This window comes from Peromyscus eremicus, chromosome 6, assembly GCF_949786415.1.
Source record: "Peromyscus eremicus chromosome 6, PerEre_H2_v1, whole genome shotgun sequence".
NCBI classification, from domain to species: domain Eukaryota; kingdom Metazoa; phylum Chordata; class Mammalia; order Rodentia; family Cricetidae; genus Peromyscus; species Peromyscus eremicus.
Window position 1 is genome coordinate 69,814,470 of NC_081421.1, and position 17,899 is coordinate 69,832,368.

The following is a 17,899-nucleotide window of genomic DNA, read 5'->3' on the forward strand; positions in this document are numbered from 1 at the left end:
TAGAGTGGATTCGAGAAAGCCCACGAGGCCTCAGCCTTACACAAAGAACTACAGGCAACTGAGGAATGCTGTGGGCTGGAGAAATAGTCTTCCCCAGGGAAGAGCACACTGATGGGTTATCCAATACCAAATGGTCAGCCCTGAGAACATACAAACGAGTAATTATACAGACTGGGCTGTTGTATTTAGGAATGTATATGTGTATACATGTGTCTACACACTCACATATGCGTGTTACAGCAATGAAAGAAAAGAAGTCATGAATTTGAAAGAGAACAAGAAGGTGTATGTAGGAGGGTTTGGAGAGAGGAAAGGGAAGGGGGAAGTGATGTAACTATAATCTCGAAAAATAAAAGAAGTAATAGATAAAAAATTACCAGAGACCATTCCAGAAAATCACAACCAATCAAAATGCAATTGTGGAGTCCAATCCCAGTGGATACATCCACAAAACACTCTCAGACCTAAGGCTCAAGGAACATTGTAGAAGAGATTGGAAAGATTGTAAGAGCCAGAGGATCAGGGAGTTTGCTGTGAGACTGTGTCTGTTAGTAATGTCAGAAGCTACACCATAAAGTCTCACCAACATGACTGCCTAACCATGAGATGAACAAGTACAACATACACATACCAAAGTGGACAGGGAAGCCCACAGAGACCTCAACCCTACACGAAGAACTACGGGCAACTAAGAAACACTGGGGGTAGGAGATCCTTTCCGATTGGTTAGCCAGTACCAAATGGTCAACCCTGAAAATATATATACGAGTAACATTATACAGGTTGTATTTATGTATTTAGAAATATATATATACATATGCAATACAATGAATATGTGTATGTAACAACAATTAATGAGAAGAGACCGTGAATTTGAAAGGAGGGTATAAGGGAAGGTTTGGAGGGAGGAAAGGAAAGGGAGGGGTAAATGAAGAAACTTCATTATAATCTCAACAAAGATGGGAGGAGGGAGGAGGGGGGGATCTGTGGATAGTATGTGGAGTGAGTAGAAAATTTCTTAATAAAGAAAACTGAAAGGAAAAAATAGTCTCAACAAAGAACTGTTTAAAAGAGGGGGGAAAAAAAGAAAACAGTACCGACTCAACAAGTTCTACTGTCGCTCGGAGGGTGTTAGCTTCTCGTAGGTCCCACCTGGGCAGACCCGGGAGACAGACCCGCGGGGCGGGGCGGCGGGGCGGGGGCGGCGGGGCTTCTGAGCTGGGGAACACTAAGAAGGCGATTCAGCTGCTGTTCTGATTCAAAGCGCAGGCTTCAAAGGACAAGAGCAATTGGATTCGCCGCTCCAAATACTCCAGGTTTGCAAGGCTCTGGAACAAGAGCAATTGGATTCGCCGCTCCAAATACTCCAGGTTTGCAAGGCTCTGGAACTGACCCAGGAGTTCTGCAACAGCTGTGCGTTATTGGCTAGGGGACAGCTCACTCTTCACTGGAATGTAGTCATGAGTGCGGCTGTGTCTCTGTGGCGCAATCGGTTAGCGCGTTCGGCTGTTAACCGAAAGGTTGGTGGTTCAAGCCCACCCAGGGACGTCGTGTGGCTTTTATGTTTAAGCCTGTCTCATTGTAATGAGACAGGACTTCCTTACTAATTTACTTGCTTGCTCTTGTGGCCTCTTATTCTAAGATAAAATGTCCTGGGAAATTTGATTATATCTGCTGTGAACTAAGCGGGGCGCTCCGCCCTCGAGTGAGCCTTTTCTGTGTAGTCTTGGGCAAGAGAAAACGTTCTGTACCAATACTGTTTTGTTTTTTTTTTCTGTCAACTATAATGTGAATTTAATGGTACATACTACATTATCTACAGGACAAGCTGGCTTTAGTGATTGTTCATCCCATATTGCTACCAGGAGAGGCAAAGTTCATCACTACCATGCTTGCCTAATATTCCTGAGCCCTGGGTTGATCTCCAGCACTTGAAAGAAGTTACCGTGAGGCTGGAGTTCTGGCTGAAAGGATAAGGATGTGTGTTGCTTTTGCAGAGGACCCAAGTTCAGTTCCCAACACCTATTCCAGACTCATCACGCTGTCGCCACCAAAATCCACCAGCGCCTGACCCCTGTAGACATCTATCCACACATATATTACAAATCTTTTTAAGTCAAATAACTCCGCCTCTTCCTCTGCTGTCCCATTATCTATTCCTATACAGGTTACTTTTACAGTTCAGCTGTTTCTGTAATTTTATGCTCACACATTCTCGTGCAAATATCGTTTGCCAGTTGTACAAGTGTTTCTAGGAGACTGAGCCCTAGACTTACAAACGCTATACCAAAGAGATTATAGTATATGTGCTTCTCAGCAACAAACCTTATGCATTTACTTTCTATAGACAGGGAGCCAATTTACATTCCAATTTATTTTGTTAAAAAACAACAACAACAACAAAAAAACAAAAAAACACTTCAACTCCTGCTACTGCAGCAAACCGCTCTCCATACATCTAGGAATGTCATTCTAAGAGCATGTTGCCCTTCTGTGAAGAGGGTGGGGGGACACAACACACAATGAGGACCAAGTAGGGTGTCTCCCTGTCTGCCCACCAGCTACATCTTCAAGGTATTTTGCGTGACGGTAACTTTCTGGTGGCCTGTTCAACCAGGGCTAGATCTAGTGACCGGCCGGAGTGACTCCTGGAGTAGCTTTGTATCCAGCCATCTTACCCAAAAAGAGAACCGCGTCACTGACCCCTAATGTTTGTGCCCCCTCTCTCTCTTCTGTCCATGACTGGAGCGAATCAGTATAACATGCTCTGTTATTCAGAATTTTCCAATCTACACGTTGATCAACCAATATTTATTTTAAGAGACTGGCTCCCATAATTGTGGAGCTTGGCAAATCCAAAAGTGGCTGTGTGACCTGGCAAATGCGTTCATGAAGCATTTTGGTTTAAGTGAGTCTTCTAGGACTAGTAATGCAATGTTAGAATTATATAAGTATATTATATAATATATATAATCGATTCCCTCCTTGGGAAGGTCAACCTTTTTTTTTTTTTTTTTTTTTTTTTCGGTTTTTCGAGACAGGGTTTCTCTGTGTAGCTTTGCGCCTTTCCTGGGACTCACTTGGTAGCCCAGGCTGGCCTCGAACTCACAGAGATCCGCCTGGCTCTGCCTCCCGAGTGCTGGGATTAAAGGCGTGCGCCACCACCGCCCGGCTACAACCTTATTTTTTTATTAAAGCCTTCAAGTGATTGGATGAATGTTTTGGAGTATTTGTTTAATGATGTAAAGATGTGTTGTTGTTTTATCTTGCCTGCCTAAGGCACCTGATTGGTCTAATAAAAAGCTGAATGGCCAGTAGCAAGGAAAGAGGTATTGGTGGGACTTCCAGGCAAGGAGAACAAGTGGGAGGAGGAATTTAGGCTCAAGGAAGAAAGAAAAGAGATGCCAGGGGCCAGCCAGACACAGAGGAAGTGGGAGAGTAGGACATACAGCATGAAAGAAAGGTAGAAAGCCCTGAGGTGGCCAGGCAGAGGTGGTGCACGCCTTTAATCCTGGCATTCAGGAGGCAGGGGCAGGCGGATCTCTGTGAGTTTGAGGCCAGCCTGGTCTACAGAGCGAGATCCAGGACAGGCACCAAAACTACACAGAGAAACCCTGTCTCGAAAAAAAGAAAAAAAGCTCCGAGGCAAAATGTAAATACCTAGAAACAGGTTAAATTAAGTCAAAAGAGCTAGTGGGACAAGCCTAAGCGAAGGCTGAGCATTCATAATTAATAAGAAGTCTCTGTGTCTTTATTTGGGAGCTGGTTGGCGGCCCAAAGAAAATCCCAACTACAGATGAAGCCCACTCACATTCTGTTTCTCTTAGCATTTACTAATTTAAAAGTTAATCTCATTGAAAATACATCTTTGTCTGGTCTACAGAGTGAGTTCAGAACAGCCTGGACTATGTAGAGGGACCCTGTCTCAAAAAAAAAAAAAAGTAGTTAGTAATTTAATTCAATATACCTTTGCCAAAACATCTAGCATCTTGTTGGACCAAATATCTATGTACTGTGACCTAGCCAGGTTGGCACATAAAATTGACTATGATACTATCTTTACATTATCCCTCGATTGGAGGGAATGCTTTTTCTGATGAATTATCCATCTTAGATATAATAGTCAATAGAGTTCCACACCTTTTGACACCTGATACAGAAACAATTCCACAGAACTCATTCCTTTGTCTGTTGACTCGAGTTCTTTGAGTTTATTTTTTATGGTGTTGTTGTTGTTGTTTATTTGTTTGTTTTTTCAAGAAAGAGTTTCTGTGTGTATCCCCGGCTGTCCTGGAACTTGCTCTGTAGACCAGGCTGGCCTCAAACTCAGAGATCCTCCTGCCTCTGCCTCCTGAGTGTTAGGATTAAAGGCCTCCGCGGCTGCCACCACTTGGTAACAACTTTATATCTTTATCTGTTCACTGTCAGACCTTCTCCCATGAGTGTGTGCATGTGGACTTCTGAGATGCTCCCTGCTGAGCAGTGGCCCGCACTGTTCGTTCTCTGTGAGGTGACACATGGCAGTTAATGCAGTCTGTGGGTCTATTTCGATTGGCATTGATTTGTTCTGAGGTGTTGGTTATGTGTTGTTTTGGGTCCTCCTGGTAGTTGACTCTTGCTGTGTTGAAAATGATTCACATTTTATCTTCCATAGGATAAAAATCCAATGGGACCAGCAGGTGTCAGTATATATCCCTAACACGAATGCTCTCCATACACGCTCTCCCTTATGAACAATACAGCCCTCTGCCTGAGAGTGGAAAGAAAACAGGGTCCCTGGCCTCCAGTAGTGCAATGAAGGTCTCCAGCTTTGGAATAATTTTACAATTGTTTAATGGGCTGCAGAAAGGAGGGAAGAGATATTCTGTCGTTATATGGCAGTGAATGTATATGTGATCTGTGACAGGGATCCCCGGAGAATGAAATGAAGGCTTCTGGAAACTATGGAAGCCAAGAATTAACAATCATTTGTGTAACAATTAGTTACAATTTGAATGAAGGCTTAGTTATTAGTATACAATTAGTTCTCTGGTGTATCCATTAGTTTTAAGGGTTTTGGAGTGTTTTTGCCCCCATTGAAGGAATATAAATTAGTTTTTAAGGCAAGAAAGTTTACTCTGACTCACAGGTTTGGAAAGTTTGTTCATAATCTGGTAGACCTGTGGCTTTCAGGCTTTTCATGGTGGGGCAGAGGCATGCCTTAGTGGAAGGGTGTGTTGAAACAAAACTTGATCTCATGATATGGAAGCCAAAGAGAGGAGAGAATGGGGCTGAGATCCCGTTATCCCCACCAAGGGCAGATATCCAATGGCACAGGCCCTCAAGTCTCTCCTATCACAAAGCTGGGACTAAGGCTTTTTAACACAGGGCCTCTGAGACACTTAAGATTCAAGCTCTGTCATGAGTAATCAAATGACTTTCTGATGCTCACAGAATCAGGCGCCACCTGGACCACACACACCTGGCCATTCTAATTTCTAAAATACAAAGAGTTTCTCTTTCTCGCTATGCTGGGGATGAAACCCAGGGCATGTACACAACAGGCAGTCCTACCACTGAGTTACACCCCCAACCCTTTAAAAACAAAAAGACCATCTCCCTCTGGGACACAGACAGCCTCAAATCCATGGTCCTCCTGCCTCCACATCCAGAGTGCTGGGAATAGAGGTGTGTGCCCCCATGCCTGGCTTCCTTTCGGAACCTAACATGAGCTAGGGTTGGTGGCACGCACCTGTAACCTGAGCATTACCTATTATCGAAGCACTTAGGACTCTGAGGCAGGAGGATGGCAGGTCCAAGGACAGCCTGAGCTACAGAGCATGATCTTGTCTCAGGCAAACAAAAACCTAACTGTCACCATATAACCCATCCACAATTATTCTTTTCTTTTTTTGTTTTCCGAGACAGAGTTTCTTTGTGTAGCCCTGGCTGTCCTGAAATTCTCTCTCTGTAGCCCAGGCTGGCCTCAAACTCACAGAGATCCTTCTGCCTCTGCCTCCCGAGTGCTGGGATTAATCTAAGACTCTAATTTTTAAAAATTAAAATTTTTTTTTTAAAAAGCATGGTGTGGTGGCGCACACCTTTTATTGCAGCACTGGAAAGGAGGCAGAGGCAGGAGGATCTCGTGAGTTCGAGGCCAGCCTGGTCTACATATCGAGCTCCAGCACCACCAAGCTATGTTGAGAGACCCTGTTTCAGAGAGAGACGGAGACAGGGACAAAGTTAGACAGAGACCTACAGATTTTAAGGGGTCAGAGAGATGACTTAACGGTAAGGGCGGTTGCCATCAGAGCTTGATCCATGGAGCCCACGCGGTAGAAAGCGATCCGACTGTCACAAAGTGTCTGCTGGCCTCCACACGCCAGTCAGGCACACACACACCGCCACACACACACACACACACACACACACACACACACACACACACACACCCCGCCACACACACACACACCGCCACACACACACACACACACACACACACACACAGACAACACAGAAAACAGAGTACTTATTTATTTTGTATATATGTGTTTCTGCCAGAGTGTATGCAGGAGCCTGAGGAGGTCCAGAGAGGGCACAGTGGATCCCCTGGACCAGGAACACAGATTTTGGTCACCCCAAATACCATGTCCCCACGTAGTGTCAGCTTCACGGTGTTTCTGTAGAAGAGAACAAAGAAACCCATACATCAAGAGCTTTTTAAAATACAGGGGTGGAGACACTAGGTAGGCAGGTTGGAGCGAAGCGGGGAGACCTCTGCTGTAGGGCTGGCTCCCGGGCTCCCCGATCACATTCTCCGACTTGGTGTTGGAGGGAGATGGGGGTCTGTTCGAACTCACCAAAACCAGTTACAAGGCTGTTAGGCCAAGCGGTGGGCAGCCCACGGCTGTTTAGGGTTTGGGGACAATTCAAGATGATTTGTCTCTGGTCCTTCAACACTCCATCCAGCTCTCCGCGAGCAAGAGAGTTCGCCAAGCCAACGTGGCGAAGGGGAGGGGTGTGATGTCACCCTTGGGTGCCAGTCGGGGGCGTGGTCTATGCAGATGAGGGGCGCGCAGGGGCTGCCGGTCCGCACCCGCTGCGGAAACGCGAGGGATTTCGCGCGTCGTGGGAGGGAGCGCGGGTCGGCGGGTGGCAGCGGAGCGCAGAAATCGGGCGCGGGTCCGGGGAGACCCGCGATCGCTGGCGGCGAAGTGACCGTGTGTTGAGAGCGCAGGTCCGGGGTGTCTGAGCGGTGTGTGGTGGGGAGGCGAGCATACTTACCTGGCAGGGGAGACATCATGATCAAGCAGGTGGTTTTCCCAGGGCGAGGCTCACCCATTGCACTTGGGGTGTGTTGACCCCTGCGATTTCCCCAAATGCGGGAAACTCGACTGCAAAATTTATGGTAGTGGGGGACTGCGTGCGCGCTCTCCCCTGGCAACATTGTGGGAAATAGTAGACTGATTGCTATGGCTTATGGTTTGGGTCTGTTAGCTTCAGAAGTACATGGGAAACCTGCAAAACTGTTTTATCAAAGAAGACTGAGACTTTCACTGGCCGTATAACTAACAACTGAGAAATCTTACTCCATGTAAACTATAGTTCAATAACTTTACCAACAAAACAAGGTAAATGGTCAGTTAAGTTGTACTAAGTAGCCAATGTCAACTTGACATTAACTATTGAGAAAATAACCTCCGTCAGATTGGGCTGTAGTGTAGGCAAGCCTGTGGAGTCGTCTTGGTTAATGATTGAGGTGGAGTGGTACCACCTCTGGGCAGGTAGTCCCGAGAAGTATGAGGAATCAGGCTGAGCAACCCTTGGGCAGCAAGCAAGCTTGAATAAGGAGGAAATATGCTCACACACACACATTAAATACTGTGCAATACCAGCAGAAGGTTGACATCTCAGTGATTTGGGAGTTGAGTGCTGGCATCCAAAACTTTTTTTTTTTCTTTTTTGAGGCAGGGTTTTTTAGTGTTAACAGCCCTGGCTGTCTTGAAACTTGCTCTGTAGACGAGGTTGGCCTTGAACTCACAGAGATCCACCTGCCTCTGACTCCCGAGCGCTTGGGATTAAAGGTCTAGGCCACCACAGTCCAGCTCTCAAACATTTTTAAAAATATCTAACTGGTTCTTAAAAGTTTCAAATTATAAAATTATCCCTGACTTCCAAAGGGGCATTCCCTATGCCCTTTATCTTAAGTGTAAGAATTTAAAATTTCATCTTTTCACCCAATTTAAATTTTATTTGTCTTCATTCATCCTCATCATTTTCTTCCCTTTTATTTTATGATTTATTTTGAGACAAGGACTCACTGTGTAGACCTGGCTGGCCTTGAACTCATGGAAGGCCTGTGTCTCCCAAGTTCTAGGTTTAAAGGTGTGTGCCACTACACTCGACTGCCCCCTATTTTAATACATATGCCAGCCTTCCTTTTCCTCGTCCTGCAGTGGCATCTCCCCATACCTGCTCCATCTTTCTCTAACGGGTTGAGTGGGTCCTCAGAGCTGAGGAGGGACTCTTCAAAGGGATACAGTGTACCCTTCCTTCATCTTTACTTCCCCGTGGAGCTGCTGATGTGGTCATCCCTGTGGCAATCTCCTCCCATAACCTCGCTTCTTCAAATTAATATTAGTTCAATTCTTTTTAGGTAGCACTGGAGAAAAGCTGGATCTAGACACTTTTCTTCTGTAACAAGTTCTTCATAACAAAATGCTCCAATTGAAGACCAGGCTACATCGGGTCTTAGAGAAGAAGGACCAGCGGAGAGGTGTGGCTGAGTCTTCTACTCAGTCTGAGGAGTCTCTTCCATGTCTTATAGCAGGCAAGACGGTGCTCACACACTTCCACCTCAGGATGAAGTCGCCAATGTACCGTATGTTAATTGTAGAGCTCTAAGATCTCCTTAAAATGCTTTTGGAGAAGTGTATAAAATTACTAACTGAATATTCAGAGCAATTTGACCTTACTCCCTATCTTAGTTAGGGTTTCTATTGCTGTGAAGAGACACTATGACCTCGGCAACTCTTACAAAGGGAAGCATTTAATTGAAATGGCGGCTTACATTCTCAGAGGTTTAGTCCATTGTCATCATGGTACTACATGGTGGCGTACAGGCAGACATGGTGCTGGAGAAGGAACCGAGTGTCCTATATCTTGATCCGCAGGCAACAGGAAGTGGTCTGAGTGTCACACTGAGTGAAGCCTGAGTGAAAGAGACCTCAAAGCCCGGCCCCTCAGTGACATACTTCCTCCAACAAAGCCACACCTCCTAACAGTTCCTCTTGCTCTGGGGGCTGTTGTTTTTCAAACCACCACACTCCCACCAACAACACGTGCATTCACTAAATACATCATCTTCAGGTGTACTTTGGCTGGAAATCTTGTGAGTGATGTCTCTTTTCTAGATTGACAGGAATGTGTAGGACTCTGAACACCTTAGATGTTTCTCTAGTGGAAGCTGAACCATCTCAGTGCCTGAGGTGAGATTTATACAGAAGTTCCTGCACCTCTCTCTAACTCAATGTCATGGATCATGGTAAAATTGCCTGTTAGACTTAAGCTCTTAATAATAGTCTCTGATTTCTGTCAAATCGATAAAAGGGTCCTAGGCAAGAAGAGACAGGTACTCTTGTATCATATTCAAAGCTACAGTTTAACTGTGTGAGGAATCCATAGTGAAGCTTAGAAATGAAACGGAGACAGACAAGTGGAAGAATGGACAGAAAGCTGGGATCCAGTGGTCTGGGCTCTTGGATGGAGAAACCTGAGAACCCAGAAAGCTCACATGTCCTTCACAGAGTTGAACAGACCAGGAGGAGTTACTGCATACAGCTGAACTGGGCAGCAGGGTTTGGGCACACAGCTGGCTTAGGACACAGCGTTAGCTGATCTTTGTAGGACAGTCTGTGGAGAGAAGCTGACTCCAGGCCACGAATATCATGGGTGTGGCGTGGAAAGCTATGGTGGGCATGTTTTACATATTGTCATCCAGCCTTTGCACACGGTTCCCTGAGGAAGGCCTCTCCACCCCCCTGAGCTCACTTGGGGAAGGCTTTGCCACTCAGGACCTCACTCATTCAGAGCCTCGTCTGATCTCACAAGTAGCTCTGCATTTTTCTGTAAATTAACAGGGTGGTTTGTGTAACATACGCATTCCTGAGAACTTCTTCAGTTTCTAGTAAGCATTCTGTGTGGCTGTGACAATCATCCCTCAGAGACTGGTGGGAATGGAGGTAGAGACTCACATTTATCGAATGCTATATTTTCATCAAACTCTTAAAGCAAATTTGCGTATCACAAAGTCTACTCATTTAGTTCTGTAACTGATGTTTTATTGATAAGTATTCCGGAATATAAACAGCTTGAGTAAATTGCCAACTACTGTGCAGTTTGTAAGTGCAGAATCAGGATTTAAGTCCAGGACTGTATCCACGCCCCCGAACTGGCCATGTAGCCCAAGGATGGACTTGAACTCCTGATACAGAAGAGAAACGCCAGCACACCCAGCTATGAGATGGTTTTTATTTCTACCTCTAGGGAAAGTCCACTAAATTAATGTTTGTTTTTCAACAAATACATATGGAATATTTTCTGTGGCAGGCATGTATGTAGGCACCCAGGCTGGGGTAAACATGGCAGACCTTTTCAAACAAAGATACTCAACACTATGTAAACATCTCACTTAAAGACACTTATTGTGATGTGTTGTTCATTACTTGAAAACTAAGAATAAACAGATCTAAATATCCGGAATAATGGATAGGTCCCAGCCAAGACTCAGAGAGTACCTCAAAGTCAGACCAATGAGACACACAGCATTACTAAAGAACAGTATTAGGTCCGGAGTGTCCACAGTGGCCGAGGGTGTTGCCTTGTCCAGGACACATCTCACAACTGACCTCGAGATGTGCCCACCTCTGCAAGGTCACAGTGTGGGAGGACACTAAGGATGGGGGGGGGCGTTAATCAGGGTGAGAAAGGGCACACCTTGAAGACCTCAGGAACCCCAACATCTTAAAGGAGTTTGAAGGATGCAGGAAGAGAGACAGCCAGGATAGAAAACTATCAAGGTTTGGCTCCAGGACCCTGAACTCATCTCCAAACTTCACTCCACAATGCACTTGGCAGTCTCCCAGTCCTGGACTCTCATCCTTATTGAGTTTCTGTGAAAATCAAAGGCGCTGCTCTTTTCCTCAAAGCATTTTCTATCAACTGTGTAGACCTTGTCTACACAATCCCTCCTTTTGGAAACTCTAATTTTGAACAAAGACTGGAAAAGGCACTGGAGATCAGTTTAACTGGAGTCTAGATTTACCCTGGAAGTCTTTGAATTAGTCTATCGTTACCCTTTTTGATTTTCTGGGTCTGTTCCTAGAACCAGCAAGAGGAAGCACAGCGTTCCGTCCTAACGGCTCCTCTCTGGAGAAGAACTGCATACCGCTGCTGTTCCAGCCCGCAGAGGCTCATGGCCAAGTCTCTGTGGAACCTGCAGGGTCGAGTGATGCAGGTGGGCACAGCCGAGGGTCTGTGGTCTTCGGGGCCCATGCCCTTCCCGCTTAGGTAGCAGAATGGACATCTGCTACCTGTCTTGTGTGTGTTGGACCCCAAAGGATCTAGACTCGTCTCTAGGTGGGTGCGGGAGTGGGGAGACACGCTATGAAGGGTAGGAGAGAAAGGTCTCTCCAAATGTCTCCATGTAAAGCTACCAGGAGAAAGACCGGCCGTGCCTCTCCCGATGAAAACGGGATTGGAGAAAATGGAACGCGAAGCTGATGGATTAATTGATTAATCTTCACAGCCTCAGCCTTCTCTTTGCCCTTCTGGCAGTTTGCTCTAAGGCGAATTGTCCTGGGTTAAAATTCTCACTTCATTCAAAGCCAGTTGAACAGGAAAATAACAAAAACACAAAAGATGCTTGCAGTTTTGTAAAGAATAAACTAAAGCTGTCGTCCGAAAAAAGAACCTCAAGACCAAAGAAGTTCTGGTCGGTGTTAGGGATTCCAAAGTCTCCCAGTGATTTATTTATACCTGACCTGGCGGCGGGGTCCTCAAACCAGTACAGTCCAGGCTGCGGACTTGTGGCTTGGCTTGGCTTGATATTTGGTATTTTAAAAAACGAGTACCTTAACTGGTAAGGTGATTAAGTACTGGATTTTGAGTTGCACAGACTGAATGACCGCAGCCGGAACCCGAATGGCCCACTCGGGGTCGCTCTAACGGTGGAGCTTGAGAGGAAAGAGTGTGGGGTCGGGCCACTGAGTCAGGGGAGAGAGCAGGGCCGGAGGAAACGTCCCACAGCTTCGGGGTGGACGCATCGATCGCTGGCGCCCTGGGGCGCGGGGGAGCCACCCTGCGGCCACCGGCTTCCCGGGAGCGGGTCGTAGCGAGGTGCCCAGAGGCTGGGGCACACCCAAGTGCCCGGGTTCCCCTCGGAGGTACCACCTATTTCCAGTCCGTGAACTCGAACCCTGGTGAGGGGCAGCATTCCGCCCCGCAGTGTGCCGCCCCAGGGCCTGCGCGTTCAGCATGGGCAGGCTTGCAAGACACCGTGTCCGCTTGTCCGAGGGATCCCAGGCGTGCCCCGGGACTTGCTTGTTACATTTCAAATGCCTTTGGATTTCATGTCAGAAACCGATGGAGACGGCAGGGGCGCAACTTTCACGACGTCTCTCAGGGACCTCCCCATGTGTGGTTTCCGTAGTGTAGTGGTTATCACGTTCGCCTCACACGCGAAAGGTCCCCGGTTCGAAACCGGGCGGAAACAAGCGGTTCTTTTTAACCGGAATCACAGCCTTTTCATATGGTGATTGTTTATGATCAGCACACTAGGGAAAGCCCCCGCTGGGCTCGCTCTCGTGCTGGTTGTAAGTACTGGATGGTTTGTGCCTCCAAATGCATCTGTGAAAGGCTGGACTCCCCAAAGCCTTTGAAGCTTTTGATAGGAAATCAGGGTTAGACGAGGTCATGACAGTTCCACCCTCAGGACTAGGTCAGTGTCCTTAAATGAACAAAAACCCCTTATTGGGACTAGGAACCACAGCTGCTAGAAAAGAAAACGTTCCAGTTGTTTAAAAATGTAGGTTTTGATATTTTGTTATGACAACCTGGGCTGAAAACCCGCTGTTCTCTAGAAAATCCGCTGGCTTGGCACTATGGGAAGTTCGGGTCCTTAGTGGATTTCAGTACTTAGTGGTGAGAGGCGTGAGAATGGGCCTGGACGGCGAAGGGAGCCGATGTTCGTGCGCAGGCAGCAAGTGGGGTATGCAGGTGAGGAGCTTTGCTTGCCCAGCTTCACCTCCACGGTGATCTGCTTGACCGGACGGCGCCTGGACAAGTGAAGTCACGGCAGTCTCCTGCACGGAGCAACTCGGAGTCACGGTGACATCTGGGTTGGAGGGAGGGTCGTGAGCGTCAGGGAACAGGACGGTAGAAAGGGGCTTTGAAAGTGTCCCCAACAGCTTTCCTGCTTACCTGGCGGGGAGAATACCACAGCCGACAAGGTGGTTCTCCTCGGTGAGACTCACACCACTGCTCTCCGGGGTCCTGATCCGTGCGGCTCCTCCAAATGCGGGGATTCCGGCTGCATCATTTATGGTCTTGGCGGACTGCAGCAATCCGCTTTTGAGACCCACTCTGACTGTGCTCCCCACCGCACGCACGCCCAGCCAACTAGGGTCAGGTATCGTGCGCTCTGCGTAGCTGACTTGGGGTGTGGGGAGTGGCGCTGCTCTGCGGGTTTCTGTCGGGTCAGGCCTCTCTAGCTCAGGTGCCGTAGGGTGCAAAGCCCTGCCTGGAAAAATCTGGGCGCACCGTGATCGCCCCAGTTCTGTTTTGAAAGAACGTTGTGCTGTGCGAATGAGTTTAGTCCCAAGTGTCTCTTCAAAGGACGAGGCCTGCAGACCGGCCCGTGGCCCCGTGCACCACACTGAGGCACTCGGGGGCGGGGGGGGGGTCTCCACCCTGTGGGCTCTGGCTGCTGGAACCAGAAGAAGAAAAGCTGCAGGCTAGCCTGGGCGTAGCGGTTCCTTCCTTTAATTCCAGCGCTCGGGAAGCAGTGTCGGTGAGGAGTTGCAAGCCAACCAAAAGAAAACAACAAACAAAACCTAGGCTGGGCATTTCAGCTATCTCCCACGTCTCTCCTCATTTCCTTATAGTCTCCCGACCTCCCGACCGATACCATTTAATAAGGTTTTTTTTCTTCCTCTATCCCCTCAACCCCCTTCCCTATGCTCTTGCTTTTGACACGGAATAGCAAAGCACGCGCGGTCTCTCCAGAGCGCTCTCTTCACGCTGCTCTCCACCTAGGAGCCGGAACGAGGGAGCTGGTGCAGGACTTTGTTGCTAATTTCTGCATAAAGGAGACGCACACAGAAAATCCAAGGTTTCTCCTGACCAGCACCCTGACATGGAGCTCCCCGTCCTCGCCCGCCAGCCCGGCTCGGCGGCCGCCAGTGGGGTGGTGAGAGCTGGAAAAAGGCGAGAGGACTAAGGGGGAGTCGTGAAAAGAAGTGGGGCAAGTATCAGAGGCACCGGCCAGGTCCAGAGAAATGTGTTCGGATGGGACGAAGAAGAGGAAGACACTAGAGGAAAACGAGGCTCTGTCGCTGTACCGTAGCAAAGCTGATTTTTAAAAAAAAATGTAAATTAAAAAACAAAGGCCACCAAAAAATAAGGGAATTCGTGTTTAGGGTGCCTAGTGGTGTTTAAGTGTGAGCCTACGGCCACGTGGGTTCTGATCTGAGACCTGGTAGTGCCGTGCCCTCTCTTGGGCCCACTGGGACTAACTCGTGTATCTTTTGGTGTTGGGTTTTGTTGCTGTTTCCCAATGCACGCACACGGTCATACGGTATGCTTTACCTCCAGCCGCCGAGATCCCAGCGAGAGCACTGGGGCATGCGCTGAGAGAGAACACGGAGCCAAGCCGGAGGCCGTGATTTGTTTCTTCTTACAGAGATGAGTAGGACGCTTTTCGTTCCCTGTCTTCGTGGCGCAAGCGGTCGGTGCGTTGGGCTGTTAAACAAAAGGTTGATGGTTCGAGCCCACCGGGGGACCTCCATGAGGCTGAGATTTCTCAGTACTTCTCTCCATTAACACTGTGCTGCTTTCTCAACACTGTCCTGTTTTCCGAACAGAACAAGCCAAAGCGAAATTCTTTTCAGGTTCTCAAACTAAGTTGTGTGGGCCGGTGAAACCAAAACTATAATTCGGTAAGATTTCCTTCCGGTTTTTTGCAGCTACTGTCTGTCCCTCTTCCGTAGACTTCTGACATTTGGTTCCGTGTTTCATTGTTATAATTAAGGACAGCAGCCGTTCTTGTGCACACATCTGCGGTCGCTTGTGCAAGTGCTTCCGTAGGGCAGAGTCCTGGAGAGCAAGTGTCCAATGCTAGTGGTTAAATTAAAACAGTTGCCTCTTACACTGCCCTACTGCTCACTGATGCTCTTTCATAAACCCTTTTTCTTTTCTTTTCTTTTGGTTTTCCGAGGCAGGGTTTCTCTGTGCTGTAACTACTTTGTAGACCAGGCTAGGCTCAAACTCAGAGACTTACCAAGCTCCAAGTGCTGGGATCTAAACCGTCACTTGAAATACAGAGAAACTAAAATTAACTGATTAATTCTGGAAAGTGACAAGCCCATTTTCAAGATGTAGAGTCATAATTTGAGTGTTTTTGTCTTTGTGAACTTCTACTGCAAGTAGGAATCCACAGTGCACTTAAATAAAGCTGTACAGACTTAAACAACTTTGTGATGATAATATGCCAGTAACTGTAATGGGTTAGGATACCAACAAGTTCCAATCACAGATCAAGTTATGTCAGGAAGGTGAGTGGTAAAGGAAGGATTCCATCGCCTAGAATAGTCCCTGAACAGCCTCTGTTTAAAAAGTGTCTGTTAAAAAAAAAAGTCTGTCCCCTGTCTAGTGGTTAGGATTCTGTCCCTGTCCAGTGTTAGGATTCTGTCCCCTGTCCAGTGGTTAGGATTCTGTCACTGTCCAGTGTTAGGATTCTGTCCCTGGTCCGGTGGTTAGGAGTCTGTCCCTGTCCAGTGTTAGGATTCTGTCCCTGTCTAGTGGTTAGGATTCTGTCCCTGTCTAGTGGTTAGGATTCTGTCCCTGTCTAGTGGTTAGGATTCTGTCCCTGGTCCAGTGGTTAGGATTCTGTCCCTGTCCAGTGTTAGGATTCTGTCCCTGTTCAGTGGTTAGGAGTCTGTCCCCTGTCTAGTGGTTAGGATTCTGTCCCTGGTCCAGTGGTTAGGAGTCTGTCCCTGTCTAGTGGTTAGGATTCTGTCCCTGTCCAGTGGTTAGGAGTCTGTCCCCTGTCTAGTGGTTAGGAGTCTGTCCCTGTCTAGTGGTTAGGAGTCTGTCCCTGTCTAGTGACTAGGATTCTGTCCCTGGTCCGGTGGTTAGGAGTCTGTCCCTGTCTAGTGGTTAGGATTCTGTCCCTGGTCCAGTGGCTAGGATTCTGTCCCTGGTCCAGTGGCTAGGATTCTGTCCCTGGTCCAGTGGCTAGGATTCTGTCCCTGGTCTACTGGTTAGGATTTGGTACTTTCATCACTGTGGTTCAGGTTTGGTTCCTGGTCAGGGAAGCATGTTTTGTAAACTCGGTCCTGGGAAGTGTTCAAAGTTTAGATAATCAAGATGCTATCCATCTTTCAGGAAAGGAGAAATGGACCTCTTCCTCCAGGTACTATTGTTCTCCATTAAGCCTTTCCCGTGTCTGTGTTCTAATTCAAAAAGCCTAAGGGATCCCCTCCCCTTTCTGTCTCCCAGGATACCGGCTAAAAGCCTAAGTATTGTCTGTCCTGACACACTGAGCATTCTTTCTCTGGGTCTGCCATTCCCTCATTGACCCACTCAGGTTATCACAGCCTGGCTAACATTCACGAGGCTCTGGGTTCACTTCTACACAACGAAAGAGAATATACAGGAAAATATAACTGTAATCAATTTTAAAATGGAAATCTTGGAGATAGGAACAATGTGGGACTACATGCTGAGTCTGGAGGAGTGAATATTCCAGAAGCAATTACAATCAACTTAATTACATGACGGAGGTGACAGAAGTTAGTGCACTTGAGGAGAGAAACAGAAACCACACACAGGAAGCACAGGAGGAATGCGGCAACTTTTCTGAAAATTAACAAAACTTTGGAACCTGTGAGAGAAATATCAACAGTTTTAACATCCAGGAAGATGAAGAAAACGTGGAAAAATAGTTGCTTAGTACCAGATTAGTTGAAAAACCGCTGTTGGCTAGCGCCCACAGAGTGTGGTGTTCCAGGAGAGGATGCGACCTGAAGGCTGCAGCCTTCACACAGTGGAGACCATGCTTCAGGGCCCTCTGCCCTTCCGGTGTCTCAAGGATCACCTCCAGCCACAGCTTCCAAACGCCCATTAAGCAGTCTACTCGTAAAAGTCGATGAGGTCGAATTTGAATATGAATATTCAGGTCGTGAACGACAGAGGTGTGGAACAGAGAGAGCCACAGAGCCAGAATAGCCGCCCCAGGAGGCTGTGGCGACCGGCGAGCCCCAGGAACTGCAGAGTATCCTAGACAGTGGGCGCTCAGTTCCAATGAGTATCAGACACTTGAATCTAGAAAGTCATCAGCTGGCGCCTGTCTCCAGGAGGAGAGCTGCTGGCCTTGCTCCAGGGGCCGCTGCCCACCCGCCCTCCTCCGGGGCTCTTCCCGCCCGGTCCGGTCCTGGGGAGTCGCTGCGAGAGGAGTCGCCTCTTCCGGGAGCCTGACCTAGAGATACACTTCGGTGTAGAGTTGACTCTACACGCTAAAAGTGATCCATTAAACATTCCGAGGACGTTTTCACCCAGGTATGTTTTGTCACATCTGAAGAATCTGTTTGTCTTTGCAGAATACACAGATGATCACGGAAGTCTGACGATGTAGATTGAAGAG

General features: G+C 47.6%; 4 non-coding genes across 4 annotated transcripts; all 4 read left to right on the top strand.

Annotated features, from left to right (window-relative positions):
* The first annotated feature begins 1,474 nt into the window (after positions 1-1,474).
* On the top strand, positions 1,475-1,548 carry Trnan-guu (transfer RNA asparagine (anticodon GUU)). The gene has a single exon. It is a non-coding gene; the product is annotated as a tRNA-Asn (tRNA).
* A 5,707-nt stretch (positions 1,549-7,255) lies between these two features.
* On the top strand, positions 7,256-7,419 carry LOC131913958 (U1 spliceosomal RNA). Its single transcript, XR_009380026.1, has one exon. It is a non-coding gene; the product is annotated as a U1 spliceosomal RNA (small nuclear RNA).
* A 5,259-nt stretch (positions 7,420-12,678) lies between these two features.
* Trnav-cac (transfer RNA valine (anticodon CAC)) lies at positions 12,679-12,751 on the top strand. Its single transcript has one exon. It is a non-coding gene; the product is annotated as a tRNA-Val (tRNA).
* A 699-nt stretch (positions 12,752-13,450) lies between these two features.
* On the top strand, positions 13,451-13,608 carry LOC131913978 (U1 spliceosomal RNA). The gene has a single exon (XR_009380043.1). It is a non-coding gene; the product is annotated as a U1 spliceosomal RNA (small nuclear RNA).
* The last annotated feature ends 4,291 nt before the right edge of the window (positions 13,609-17,899 follow it).